A 14,620-nucleotide genomic window follows, 5' to 3' on the forward strand; every position below is an offset into this window, starting at 1 on the left:
ATTAAAAAGCAGAGACATTACTCTGCCGACAAATGTCCATATAGGCAAAGCTATGGTTTTTCCAGTAGTCATGTAGGGATGTGAGAGTTAGACCATAAAGAAAGCTGAGCGCCAAAGAATTGATGCTTTTGAACTGTGGTGTTGGAGCAGCTTCTTGAGAATCCCCTGGACTGCAAGGAGATCCAACCAGTCAATCCTAAAGGAGATCAGTCCTGAATATTCTTTGGAAGGACTGATGCTGAAGCTGAAGCTCCAATTCTTTGGCCACCTGATGTGAAGAACTGACTCACTGGAAAAGACACTGATGCTGGGAAAGATTGAAGGCAGGAGGAGAAGGGGATGACAGAGGATGAGATGCTTGGATGGCAGTCCATCCATCTTAGTTGATGAACATGTGTTTGAGGAGAACCCGGGAGTTGGTGATGGACAAGGAAGCCTGGTGTGTTGCAGTCTGTGGGGTTGCAAAGAGTCAGACACGAATGAGTGACTGAACGAACTGACTAACTAAGAGAGGCAACAAGGATATTTTGTACAGCACAAAAAATATGGTTGATATTTCATAATAATTGTAAATGGGGTGTCAAGTTTTAAAATTGTATAAAATAAAAAAAGAATGCTTTTCTGAAGCCAGAAGAAAAGAATGCATATTTGGATAATATATTGTCTGCATTTTCCAAGTTTGCTGTCTTCAAAGTTGAGTGAGAATTTAAAGACCCTTATAAGCTGTGTAAAGAATCCTTCTAGATTTTTATGATTTTAAGTATTTTATGGTTGTATATTTTGTACTTAATTCAACAATAGTTTTTTAAGTACTTGTCTTCACCTTCTTAAAGTTTCCACAAACATTCAACTATATTTTATATAAATATCTTCCTTTCACATTTATGGGCTTGCCTTGTGGCTCAGATGGTAAAGAATCTTACCAGGCTGGGAAGATCCACTGTAGAAGGGGATAGCAACCCACTCCAGTATTACTGCCTGGAGAATTCGATGGACAGGGGAGCCTGGGGGCCTATAATCAATGGGGTTGCAAAGAGTTGGACATGAGTGAGCAGCTAGCATTTTCACTTCACTCTCACTTTTCACTTTTATAATTCAGCACTCTGTGGAATATTTAATTAAAGTGTAATAAATAATGTTTAATCAAACAACAAATATTTAATATAAATACACATTTATATTAAATAAATATTCAATATATTAAATAAATATGAATACATATTATTTAGTATTTAACTAATATAGACTATGTAATGAACTTGGGCAAGCTTCAGGAGATGGTGAGGGACAGAGAGACCTGGCATGCTGCAGTTCATGGGGTCTTAAAGATTCGGTCATGACTGCTGCTGCTGCTAAGTCGCTTCAGTTGTGTCCAACTTTGTGCGACCGTGTAGACGGCAGCCCACTAGGCTCCTCTGTCCCTGGGATTCTCCAGGCAAGAGTACTGGAGTGGGGTACCATTGCCTTCTCCTCGGACATGACTGGGTGATTGAACAACAACAAATATTTAATTAAAGTACAATAACAAGTGCAACTGACATAAATGGTCTTATTATTGGATAAAACAGACTTCTTACAAACAATATAACTTGAATGATAGAAACCAAAGAGATTAGCCTCTTAGCCTTGAGCAGCTAATCTGCAATAGAATAGGATAGAATGTCTTACAGAGGATATGAAGAATGTCAATTTGTCTGGTAGGTTAGTTAAGAGAACAGTTTAAAAAGCTTCTCTTTATTCATCCAAAAGAATTAAAAGGAGACTGTTGAAGAGATTTTTGCACACCCATCTTCATAGCACCATTGTTCACAGTAGCCAACAGGTGGAATCAATCCAAATGCCCATGAATGGCTAAACAAAATGGGGTACATATACACAACAGAATAGCATTAAGTCTTGAAGGAAATCTAAATATGTGCCACAGCATGGATGAACCATGAAGACATTACCCTAAGTGAAGTAAGCCAGTTACAAAAAGGCAATTCCTATATGATTCCACTTATATAAGGTATTCAAAGTACTCAAATTCATGGAAACAGAAAATAAAATGGTGGCTACCAGAGGCCATGTAATGGAGAAAAAGGAGAGTAGTTGTTCACTGGGCATAGATAAACTTTCATTTATGCACAATGAAAAAGTTCTTGAGATCTTTCACAGTTCTGTGAATATACTTAGCACGACTGAAGTGTTCACTTAAAACAGGTTAACATGGCAAATATTATGTATTTTTACCAAAAATAAAAAAGCCTCTATTGTGTGCTATTTTTTTCTGCTTTTTATAGTTCACATACATTTAGTCAGCCGAAACAAGACACGTACCTGACTGTGTCTCAGATCATGAGCTCCTTATTGCAAAATTCAATCTTAAGTTGAAGAAAGTAGGGAAAACCATTAGGCCATTCCAGTAAGATCTAAATCAAATCCCTTATGATTATACAGCAGAGGTAATGAATAGATTCAAGGGATTAGATCTGATAGAGTGTCTCAAGAACTATGGATGGTGGTTTGTAACATTGTACAGGAGGCGGTGACCAAAACTATCCCAAAGAAAAAGAAATGCAAGAAGGCAAAGTGGTTGTCTGAGGAGGCCTTACAAATAGCTGAGGAAGAAGGGAAGTGAAAGGTAAAGGAGAAAGGGAAAGATATACCCAACTGAATGCAGAGTTCTGGAGAATAGCAAGGAGAGATAAGAAAGCCTTCTTAAGTGAGCAATGTAAAGATACAGAGGAAAACAATAGAATGGGAAAGACTAGAGATCTCTTCAAGAAAATTGGAGACACCAAGGAACATTTCATACAAAGACGGACACAATAAAGGACAGAAACAGCAAGCAAGCAAGGATCTAAGAGAAACAGAAGAGATTAAGAAGAGGTGGCAAGAATACACAGAAGAACTATACAAAAAAGGTCTTAATGACCTGGGTAACAATGACAGTGTCACTGACCTGGAGCCAGACATCCTGGAGTGTGAAGTCAAGTGGGACTTAGGAAGCTATCTGTGAACAAAGCTAGTGGAGGTGATGGAATGCCAGATGATCTGTTTCAAATACTAAAAGATGATGCTGTTAAGGTGCTGCATTAAGTATGTCAACAAATTTGGAAAACAGCCGTGGGCACAGGACTGGAAAAGGTCAGTTTTTATTCCAATCCCACAGAAATGCAATGCAGAGGAATGTTCAAACACCACACAACTGTTATCATTTCACATGCTAGCAAAGTAATGCTCAAAATCCTTCAAGCTAGGTTTTAGTAGTAAGTATACTGAGAACTTCCAGATGTACAAGCTGGATTTAGAAAAGGCAGAGGAGCCAGAGATCAAATTGTCAACATCCGCTCATCATAGGAAAAGCAAGAGAGTTCTAGAGAAACATCTGCTTCATTGACAGTGCTAAAGCCTTTGACTGTGTGGATCACAACAAACTGTGGAAAATTCTTAAAGAGATGGGAATATCAGACCATCTTACCTGTCTCCTGAGAAACCTGTATACAGATCCAGACACAACAGTTAGAACCGGACATGGAACAATGGCATGGTTCAAAATTTGGAAAGGTTGTATATTGTCACTCTGTTTAATTCTATGCAGAGTACATCATGCAAAATGCCAGACTGGAAGAAGCACAAGCTAGCATCAAGATTGCTGGGAGAAATATCAACAACCTCAGATATTTATGATACCACTCTAATGGCAGAAAGTGAAGAGCAACACAAGAGCCTCTTGAGGCGAGTGAAAGAGGAGAGTGAAAAAGCTGGCTTAAAACTCAACATTCAAAAAACTAAGATAATGGCATCTGGTTCCATCACTTCATGGCAAATAGATGGGGAAACAATAGAAACAGTTATACACTTTATCTTCTTGGGCTCCAAAATCACTGTGGATAGTGACTGTAGCCATGAAATTAAAAGATGCTTGCACCTTAGAAGAAAGCCTATGACACACCTAGATAGTGTGTTAAAAGGCAGAGACATCACTTTGCTGAAAAAGGCGCATATAGTCAAAGCTGTGGTTTTTCCAGTAGTCATGTATGGATGTGTGAGCTGGACCATAAAGAATGCTGAGTGGTGAAGAATTGATGCTTTCAAATTGTGGTTCTGGAGAAGACTCTTGAGAGTCTCTTGGACAGCAGGGAGATCAGAACAGTCAATCCTGAAGGAAGTCAAACCTTAATATTCATTGGAAGGACTACTACTGAAGCTGAAACTCCAATACTTTGGCCATCTGATTGGAAGAACTGACTAACTGGAAAAGACCCTGATGCTGGGAAAGATTGACGGGAAGGGGATGACAGAGAATGAGATGGTTGGATGGCATCGTTGACTTAATGGACATGAGTTTGAGCAAACTCTGGAGCTAGTAAAGGACAGGGAAGCCTGGTATGCTGCAGTCCATGGGATTGCAAAGAGTCAGACAGGACTTGGTGATTGAACAACAATGGATGAAAAAGAATAATCCATAAATATATTTTCTCTAGTGTAACCACCATTAATATTTTGGTGTATAGCTTCCATTTCTTTTCACATACATATCAGGCATGTGTGATTGTATGTGTGTAAACAATGTGTATTTCTGTTTATATTTGAGCTAAAATATGTTTTTAGTAACCAGTTTTAAGAAAACACTTATGTAGTTATTGTGAATATCTTCTCATATTGTCACATTGTTGTGATGTTTTATGACTGAATACTCTGCTGTATAGATATACAACTTACCTAATTTCCCTCTGTTGATGAGCATTTAGGTTTTCCAATTTTGTCTACCATAAGGAACACTGAAATTAATTTCAAAGAAAAATATTTATTTATTTATTGTTTGAACTGATTCTTCGTGGCTTTGTGAGGGTTTTCTCCAGTTGTGGTGAGTGGGATCTACTGTTTGTTGTGGTGTTTTGGCTTCTCATTGTGGTGGCTTCTCTTGTTGTCGAGCACTGGCTCTAGGTTCATAGGCTTCAGTAGATGCCATACGTGGTCTCAGTAGTTGCAGCATTTGGGCTCTGGAGTGAGGGCCCAGTAGTTGTGGCCCACAGTCTCTAGTTGCTCCGAAGCATGTGGAATCTTTCCAGACCAGGGATGGAACCTGTGTCGCCTGAATTGACAGGCTGATTCTATTTTACTGTCCACCAGAGAAGTCCTGAAATGAAATTCTGTTCATATGCTTTGACCAGAAAGAAGTGGAATAATGCCTTGGATGTTCTGAAAGAAATTATTGTCAACCTAGAATCCTATGTCCAGCCAATTTTTCAGTTAAATAAAAAGGTCATGTTTAGACATGTAGGAAATTGGAATTTGTATCTCTGAGACTTCCTGTCTCAGCAAGTAGCTTGGAGATATACATGAGCAAAATTAAGGAGAATATGAAGGAAGAGAAAAGTGGATCCAATCCCAGTGGATAGTGAAGGAAAAGCATTAAGTTGATGGCTAGGCAGAATGCTTAGGAAATGCAGCAATCCACATTAGCGTGCAAAGACAGATGATTCTTGGAAGAATACCTCTAGAGGAAAAAAAGTGTTCCGATGCAGTAGATGCTGAAGATACCTATTCATTTGTTAGTAAGAAAAAATAGGAAGCTATATAAAAACAATAGGAAAAAAGAAAACAGAACACAAATACATTTTTAAAATATGAAATAAAATATAGTATAGTTTAAAGAAGTTGATAGAGTATGAGAAAAGAGAGTACATTTTGCCATGATGCAAAGAATATTCTTCAAATGATCTATGAGTTATGACATTGGATCCATAAAAAAAAGAAATGCTATCATAATATACCATCTAGTCGTGTAGTGAAATGTTTTTCTCTTTCAAATGGTGTTGATTGATTAATAATCAATTTTTAGACAGAGCATGGAAACTGTAATTATGTTTATAGAAAATTATATAGAAGAAGAATATAAAACTGTCAGTAAGGATTTAGTTTACGGAAGAAGGAATGTGGTGAAGTGGATTAAAGAACGACAGAAGACTATGGACAAAAATACCTTCATACGACAGTGAAGAGAGTTTAGAAAGAGACTAGTGTTAAGAAAAAAAATACAGATACATGTTTATAAAATATTTAAGGTTATAAAGCTATCCTATAATTATAAAAAATTATTGGTGAAAGGTATATGTGAGCTGAAGCCTAATCTTTTACAGAAATCACCATTTATGTCCTGAATTGACAAGAAATTGATATATATATATATATACTATTTAGAGATATGGTGGATATAGTCTAGAAGAAATAAAGACAGAAATGGTTAGAAGAGGACTGGGATCAGGGGTGGAGAAGAGCAGAGCTGTATATCAGTATTTTAAAACTCTGTGTGTGTTTATGATAAAAATAAAAATATAGTATAAGGACTTGTCTGAAGTTATTATAATGGTTTGTGATACTGATGCCATTTTGTAGCCTGAATTTAAGTGAGTCTGGAGATGTTTTGTTATGAATTTTTTAAACAGCTCTTTCATATGAGATATTGTTCTCTTAACGAATCAGAAAATGGCTGAGGGTTTCCATGAGGACAGTTTTCTTGAATTACAAAGATGAGAAAAATGGGCCTCATACTGCTTGTTCCTATTAGAGATAGTTTCCCTTCTTGGATTTTTACACTTTATTTCTGTTTTTATTAGGATACTAAATATCTGTCTAAAGTAGTTATTTTATAGATAAACATTTTAACTCCCTAATTATTTCTGTGGGCTTCCCCGCTGGCTCAGTGGTAAAGAATCCACCTGCAGTGCAGGAGATACAGAGATGTGGGTTCAATCCCTGGGTCGGGAAGATCCCCTAGACTAGGAAATGGCAACCCATTCTGGTAATCTTGTTGGAAAATCCCATGGACAGAGGGACCTTGCAGTCTACAGTCTGCTGCTGCTGCTGCTGCTAAGTTGCTTCAGTCATGTCCGACTCTGTGTGACCCCATAGATGGCAGCCCACCAGGCTCCTCTGTCCCTGGGATTCTCCAGGCAAGAATACTGGAGTGGGTTGCCATTTCCTTCTCCAGTGCATGCATGCATGATAAGTCGCTTCAGTTGTGTCTGACTCTGTGCGACCCCATGGACAGCAGCACACCAGGCTCCTCTGTCCACAGGATTCTCCAGGCAAAAATACTGGAATGGGTTGCCATTTCCTTTTCCGACAGTCTATAGTCTATGGGGTCACAAAAGAGTCGTACATGATTGAGTGAATAAACAACATCAGCAATTACTTCTAGATTAGACCAGTACATAAAAGCAAGATGTGGGACTTCCCTGGTCCAGTGGGAAGAATCCTTGTTCAAGAAGCTGGGGACCCTGCATAGGTTCAATCCCTGGTCAGGGAACTAGATCCCACAAGCTCAAACTAAGAGTTCACCTGCTGCAACTACAGATCCCACATGCCACAACGGAAATTGAATATCCCTTGTGCCACAACTAAGACCCGTGGCAGCCAAATAAATAAATAAAAGTAGCTTGTCATATTGTGTTCACATATTACATAATGTCTTCAAAAGACATGATACCTTTCATGTAATAATGTTTTCTTTTTAAAGAAATATTTATCAAATATGTGAGCATCTTTTATTTTCTAGGCAGCATGCTAGCCTCAATGTACAGTGCTCAATATAACAGACATGGGTCTTGCACTCAGGGAAGTCACATTGTAGTGGGGTTGGCAGATAAAGTTGTTGTTGTTCAGTTGGTAAGTCATGTCCGACTCTTTGTGACCTCATGGACTGCAACACGCCAGGCTTCCCTGTCCTTCACATTCTCCTGGAGTTTGCTAAAACTCTTGTCCAGTGATGCCACCCAACCCTTTCATTCTCTTTTGTCCCCTTCTCCTCTTCCCTTCAATCTTTCCCAGCATCAGGGTTTTTCCTAGTGAGTTGGGTCTTCAAATCAGGGGGCCAAAATATTGGAGCTTAAGCTTCAGCTTCAGTCCTTTCAGTGAACATTTAGGTTTGACTTCCTTCAGGATTGATTGGTTTGATCTTGTTGTCTAAGGAACTCTCAAGAGTCTTCTCCAGCACCACAGTTTGAAAGCATGAATTATTTGGTTCTCAGGCTTCTCTTTTTTAAAAAATTTATTTAATTAGAGGATAATTATTTTACAATATTGTATTGGTTTTTGCCATACATCAACATGAATTGGCCACAGGTATACATTCTTTTTGATCCAATTCTCACATCTGTACATGACTACTGGAAAAACCATAGCTTTGATTAGACCTTTGTTGGCAAATTAATGTCTCTGCTTTTTAACATGCTGTCTAGATTGCTCATAGCTTTTGTTTCAAGGAGCAAGTGTCTTTTAATTTCATGGCAGCAGTCACCATCTGCAGTGATTTTGGAGCCCAAGAAAATAAAGCCTGTCACTGTTTCCATTGTTTCCCCATTGATTTGCATGAAGTGATGGGACTGGACACCATGATCTTAGTTTTTTGAATGCTGAGTTTTAAGCTAGCTTTTCCAGTCTTTCATCCTCATCCTCAGGCTTTTTAGTTATGCTTCGCTTTCTGCCATTCGATTGGTATCATCTGCATAAATGGGTTGTTGATATTTCTCCTGGCATTCTTGATTCCTGCTTGTGATTCATCCAGCCTGGCATTTCACATGATGTACTCTATAAGTAAGGTGACAATATACAGCCTTGATGTACTCCTTTTCCAGTTTTGAACTAGTCCATTGTTCCTTGTCCGGTTCTAGCTGTTGCTTCTTGACCTGCAAATAGGTTTCTCGGGAGGTCAGTAAGGTTGTCTAGTGTTCCCATTTCTCTGAGAATTTCCCACAATTTGTTGTGATTCACACAGTCAAAGGCTTTAGCATTGTCAATGGAGCAGTAGTAGATAATTCTCTGGAATTCCCTTGCTGTTTTCTATGATCCAGCAGATGTTGGCAATTTGATCTCTGGTTCCTCTGCCTTTTCTAAATGCGTCTTGTACATCTAGAATTTCTCAATTCATGTACTATTAAATCCTAGCTTGAAGGATTTGAGCATTTCTTTGCTCGCATGTGAAATGAGTGCAACTGTACAGTAGTTTGAACCTTATTTACATTGCACTTCTTTGGGATTGGAATGAAAACTGACCTTTTCCAGGCCTGTGGCCACAGCTGAGTTTTCCATATTTGTTTACATACTTAGTGCAGCACCTTAACAGCATCATCTTTTAGTATTTGAAATAAAGTGAAAGAAAGTGAAGTCGCTCAGTTGTGTCCAACTCTTTGCGACACCATGGATGTAGCCTACCAGGCTCCTCCGTCCATGGGATTCTCCAGGCAAGAGTACTGGAGTGGGTTGCCATTTCCTTCTCCAGGAGTTCTTCCCAACCCAGGGATTGAACCTGGGTCTCCTGCATTGTAGGCGGGTGCTTTACCATCTGAGCCACCAGGGAAGTCCCTAGTATTTGAAATAGATCATCTGGAATTCCATCACCTCCACTAGCTTTGTTCACAGTAATACTTCCTAAGTCCCACTTGACTTCATACTCCAGGATGTTTGGCTCTAGGTTAGTGACCACGCCATCTTGGTTACTCAGGTCATTAAGACCTTTTTTGTATAGTTCTGTGTATTCTCGCCACCTCTTCTTAATCTCTTCTGTTTCTGTTAGGTCCTTGCCATTTCTGTTCTTTATTGAGCCCATCTTTACATGAAATGTTCCCTTGGTATCTCCAATTTTCTTGAAGAGAACTCTAGTCTTTCCTATTCTATTGTTTTCCTCTTTATCTTTGCATTGTAACCAATACAATATTGTAAAGTAATAAAAAAAAAAAAGACTTCCTTATTTCTCCTTGCTATTTTCTGGAACTCTGCATTCAGTTGCGTATATCTTTGCCTTTCTCCTCTACCTTTCACTTCTCTTCTCTTAGCTATTTGTAAGGCCTCCTCTGTCAGCTGTTTTGCCTTCTTGAATTTCTTTTTCTTTGGGATGGTTTTGTTCCCTGCCTCCTGTACAGTGTTTTGAAACTCCATCCATAGTTGTTCAGGCACTCTCTCTACAGGTATAATCACTTGAATCTATTTGTCACCTCCACTGTTTAATCATAGGGGATTTGTTTTGGTCATACCTGAATGGTTTAGTGTTTTTCTATAGTTTCTTCATCTTAATTGTGAATTTTGAAATAAGGAGCTCATGATGTGATCCACAGTCAGTTCCTGGTCTTGTTTTTTTCTAGCATTACTCCATCTTTGGCTCCAAAGAATATAATCAATATGTGATTTTATTATTGACCATTTAGTGATGTCCATGTGTATGGGTTGTCTCTTATGTTGTTGGAAGACGTATTTGCTTTGATCTGTGTGTTCTCTTGGCAAAACTCTTTTAGCCTTTGCCCTGATTCATTTTATACTCCAATGCCAAACTTGCCTGTTACTCCAGGTATCTCTTGCCTTTCTACTTTTGCATTCTGGTCCGTGTGATGAAAAGGACATCTTTTTTTTTGGTGTTATTTCTAGAATGTCTTTTAGGTCTTCATAGAACCATTCAGCCTCAGCGTCTCTGGCATTAATGGCAGATAAAAAGCAGGTACAAAATTTTTTAATGTGGGTATCAATTGTTTGTTAGTGCTAAACAACCACCTCCAAAACTTGGTAAGTTAAAACAGCAGCCTTAATTTTTCTTCACAGTCTTCAGGTTTACCAGGTGATCCTGCTTATTTGGACTGGTCTTGACTAGTCTTGCTTGATCACACTTAAAGATGTCTGGGGCAACTTGACTCTGCTTTGTGTAGTTTCTAATTTTCAAGCATCTAGCTGGGACTTCTTTTCATGATAAAGGAAGAGGAGCAAAAGAGGAAGGAGAAATGCAGAAGTGTCTTTTCAAGCCTCTGTTTACATCAAATCTCTAAAACAAGCCACGTTGCTGAGAGTATGAATGCATGGCAAAAGGCAAGGATAAAGAGAGTGAGAGAGAGAGAGAGAGCATTAATAAGGGCCAATAATGAAATCAACCCAATCCTACAATACAAAATACATGGAGAGAAGTGCTATGCATATGTTCCATACAAGAAAGGTATAGGTGGTCAGGGAAGGCCTGTCTGAATAATTAATGAATGCACAAAATGCTCTAATTGAAACTAAAAATTATAATTAAATTAAGAGCCATTGTAGTTGTTAGTTGGCTTGCTCTATTTTGGGGAGCTCTTCCCCAAATGAAGCCTGTCTCCAATAATGTATCCACAGAAGATAAGCAGGAGATTGAGACGAGCCCAAGCATGTGATCTCTATAGCTAATTCTATTAAAGAGTAACAGCTGGCACCCCTTACCCTGTCTCTCAGTGCACCCATTGGGAAGACTGTACAGACCTGTTTAAAAAAAGAAGCAAGAGTCAAAAAGGTTTCCATGGCTTTACTTTGTTGTTATAGTATGTTTATGGGACTTGTGGCAGTAGTAGTGGTAACAGTGATAGTCTTACCAGTAATAGTAACAACAATAGCAACTGTCAGGCAGTGAGCACCAGATATGTGCAGAAACCATGCTGGGCATTATACACAAAATATTAATCCTTGCTGTGATCTTGTAAGGCAGGTTTTTTTTTTTTATTTTTTAACAGGTTTAGGAAGATTAAGTCTTGCTCAAAATATCATAGCTTGTAAATGATAGACCTTGATCTTCTTTATTCCAATGTCCATGATATTTCACTGGTAAGTGATAAGACAGGAGTGTACAATCATCAGGAATCTGGACTTTTGACTCTGAAGGCTAGGAGGAAGCACTAAATAGGCAGAAGTTTGTTGTCTGCTGTGTCAAGTCATCTGCTGTGGGACTTCAGTGGTTACTCGCTGGTCATTTTCTTAGTATTGATCTGATGTTGACAGGCCTTTGGGGAGTCTTTTATACTCTTTCTGAATTTACACCATGTATGCAAAGTGATAAATTTCAGAAATGTTTCATTGCATGCAAATTAGTTTTTCCAAGTAGCAGTAGAATGGTACAGAGTTTGTATGAGTTTTTATTATAAAACGGAATTTCATTATACCCAACACTATTGTATTTAGGGGCAGAATTGCAATTAAGTAACTGCCATTGGTTTTGCAGATGTAAAAGGTATTCTTAATATTTTATCTTATTTTCTGTAACCATTATAAAATCAAATATGTAAATATGCTTTAGAGTAGTAATTGCATTTCAAATTTGAATTTGTTTTATGCAGTTATTTAATCTGTGTTTCATTAAAAAAGAATAGTTTCTATAGCAACTACCACATCATTTGATATCTTTGGAATCTCTGAGATATGGAATATTTTATTAAAAAACAAATGTACTCAGTGTATCACATAGATTTCTGTACAGGTTTAAATGTTTAAGAAAAATGTCTCTTATATATTTACTTTTCTTATTTTTTATCAAGCTTTTTCTTTTTTCTACTCCAGTATATTTTCCCTTAGAAATTTAAACCATATGTATTTAAAAATAAAATGTCAAAAGAATTCAATGAGGAGGTGGATGTTGGAGAGGATAGTAGGAGTAAGTGTGAACTCTCTTCTGAATGAACTCCATCATCACACATGTTATTTCCTTCTAGGAGGAAACTTGTTAATTTATTTCTTTGGAGATATTCTATTAGGGTCATAAAAAGGATGATATATTGGCCTTATGAGAACCAAAATTAAAAGAAAATAGAATGCTGCATCATCAGTACCAGATTTCTGTTCTAAGACTCATCTTAATACTTTGGCTTAAAAAAAAATCAGTTCTCAGTAATATGTATTGCTCTTGCCACTTATCAGCTGAAGCAAAAGTTTATTTCCACATTTGAAAATAAATATTGGTTTTTGAAATCTATTTAACGTTCTCTTAAATGTTGCCTCATTTTTATCATTGGATTTGTCCAAGTTATACCCTTACATTGTTGCCAAACTTTTTCTTTAAAGCTTGTACCCCCCATTTATTTCTATTTAGTTATTATGGTCTTTAAAAAAATCACTGGGTTTCAGTATACATATGTATATATTAATATTTTATCATACATCAGTATCTTTTTTTCTTTCTGTTTCTCCTCATTGAGCTTCCTTTAACTGATCTTCATGTTTCTGGTGCTATGGAGCATTAAATTAAAAGCAATGAAACTTTTTTATGTTTCATAGTTTTCCTATCTAATATCCTTTTTAGGATTTCAAGGAAATGCCCAAAATGTGTTTTAAAGAGTCTGTCCTACATATCTTTATAAGACATATTCTTTGCAAGTAATACAAATAAGTTAAAAACTTCTGATGCCATAATAAACTTAAAATTATTTTCTTCTTTGAGTAATTTTGTTGTATTCTTTTTTTTTCAATGTTCCTACAAATAATCATTTCTTCACTATGCATTTTTTGTATCTCTTGCTCCTTTCTTCCAATTTCTTCAGATCCACAGTTCACTGCAGATTCAGTAAAATCATGCCAAATTTAATTTTTCATTAAAAATTTCCCATCCTATGTAGATGCCTTTTGTAATAATCTTAGGAATGCAATATATAAATGTAGACAATTGAGGTAGATCATAGATAGAGAGATAGACATATAGAGAATTCAATACTAATATTTTAAACCAAGGGAACATTTCATGCAAAGATGGGCTTGATAAAGGACAGAAATGGTATGGACCTAACAGAAGCAGAAGATATTAAGAAAAGGTGGCAAGAATACACAGAAGAACTGTACAAAAAAGAGCTTCATGACCCAGATAATCATGATGGTGTGATCACTCACCTAGAGCCAGAAATCCTGGAATGTGAAGTCAAGTGGGCCTTAGAAAGCATCACTACAAACAAAGTTAGTGGAGGTGATAGAATCCCAGTTGAACTATTTCAAATCCTGAATGATGATGCTATGAAAGTGCTGCATTCAATATGTCAGCAAATTTGGAAAACTCAGCAGTGGCCACAGGACTGGAAAGGTTCCATTTTCATTCCAGGGGCAGTCTCTCAGAGCCATCTGAGATGCTGCCTCCCAGGCTGCAGTCCTCCTTTTGCCCGAAATAAAACTTACAGCTCTCAGGTTGTACATCTTTTTTTAGTTGACACTTATGGTGACCAAGAAGGGACCCAGAGTGGACTTCCTTCTTTCAACTGGACTCCAAGAGGAACCAGAGCTTTGGTACCAGCAGCAGCCCCTTGTGCCCATGTGTCTCCTCGGGGAGTGCAGAAAAATTTGGATCAGATGCCTCACACATGATCTTCAATCAAGACTGGAAGAAGACATAATTTAAGGAACTGTCTCCAACCTGGATGGAAGGACCTTTCTATCAGGAAACTGCACTGCACTAGGATGAGAAGAAGATGACATCAGAAGTAGACAGCTTGCCCAAGATGCTGATCTGACTTTTATGATCATTTATAATGTTTTCTTGATTCCTTAGACCTATGCCTATTAATCACATGTTTTCTATCATGGACATGATTCTATGCTGGTTTAAAACTCAATCCAATTGTTGGATTGTGGCCAATTACCTGTGCCTATTACTTCTTGGTTACCTTGGTGGATTTCTGTTCTTTAGGGCTCTGATTGGATACCCCCTAGGAAATTCATTTTAGATGAGTGTTCAGTCCTGTTCTATCAATTCATAATAATTCTAGATGGGATCCTCTCACCGGGCCAATTAAAAATACCTGCTCTGAGGCTGGCCATAGATTTAAGCTTTCTCTTAGGGTCATTATCAGATATAAGCATCTGAATGCAGAGTTCC

At 37.7% G+C, this 14,620-nt stretch overlaps 1 protein-coding gene and 1 non-coding gene across 2 annotated transcripts in view; one reads left to right on the forward strand and one right to left on the reverse strand.

Annotated features, from left to right (window-relative positions):
- The window catches only part of AGBL4 (AGBL carboxypeptidase 4), a 1,470,506-nt gene that overhangs the window by 44,249 nt on the left and 1,411,637 nt on the right, over positions 1 to 14,620 (forward strand). The gene's annotated exons all lie outside the window — the stretch shown is intronic.
- On the reverse strand, positions 9,275 to 9,346 carry TRNAC-ACA (transfer RNA cysteine (anticodon ACA)). Its single transcript has one exon. It is a non-coding gene; the product is annotated as a tRNA-Cys (tRNA).

Source organism: Capricornis sumatraensis, chromosome 2 (assembly GCF_032405125.1).
Source record: "Capricornis sumatraensis isolate serow.1 chromosome 2, serow.2, whole genome shotgun sequence".
NCBI classification, from domain to species: Eukaryota; Metazoa; Chordata; class Mammalia; order Artiodactyla; family Bovidae; genus Capricornis; species Capricornis sumatraensis.